Genomic DNA, 515 nt, shown 5'->3' with positions numbered 1-515 from the left:
TACATGGACAGCTAGGAGGTGGCAGCATATGGCTCTTTGGTGGGCTGGAACAGGTAAGGAAGGCTGGGAAGTGAGAGTGGAACAGTTTGGAACATATAAGGGGGAGAAAGTCATCTGTCAGTTTGTCATCCTGTGGTGGCTTGTGTGTTGCTGTGAAGCTGGAGGCTATGCCACCAGTGTTTCAAGTGTCAATGGGGTTAGCCATGGTGGACAGGTTTCAGCAGAGCTTCCAGTCTAAGACAGACTCAGAATAAAGAAGAAGCCATCCATTTCCCAAAGAACTGGACAATGAGAACCTTATGAATAGTAGTGAAACAATGTCTGATATATTACTAAAACTAGCCCTGAAACATTGTGTGATATAGTGCCAGAGGATGAGCCTCTCAGGTTGGAAGACACTAAAATTATGACTAAGAAAGAGCTCTCTCCTCATAATAGAGCTGACCTTAATGATGTGGATGGACCAAAGCTTTCAGGACCTCCTTTTGCTGATGTGTCACAACTCAAGATAAGAA

Source organism: Orycteropus afer, unplaced genomic scaffold (genome assembly GCF_000298275.1).
Source record: "Orycteropus afer afer isolate SDZICR_OR568_19922 unplaced genomic scaffold, OryAfe1.0 scaffold01157, whole genome shotgun sequence".
NCBI lineage: Eukaryota > Metazoa > Chordata > Mammalia > Tubulidentata > Orycteropodidae > Orycteropus > Orycteropus afer.
Note: the sequence above shows the minus strand (reverse complement) of the source record.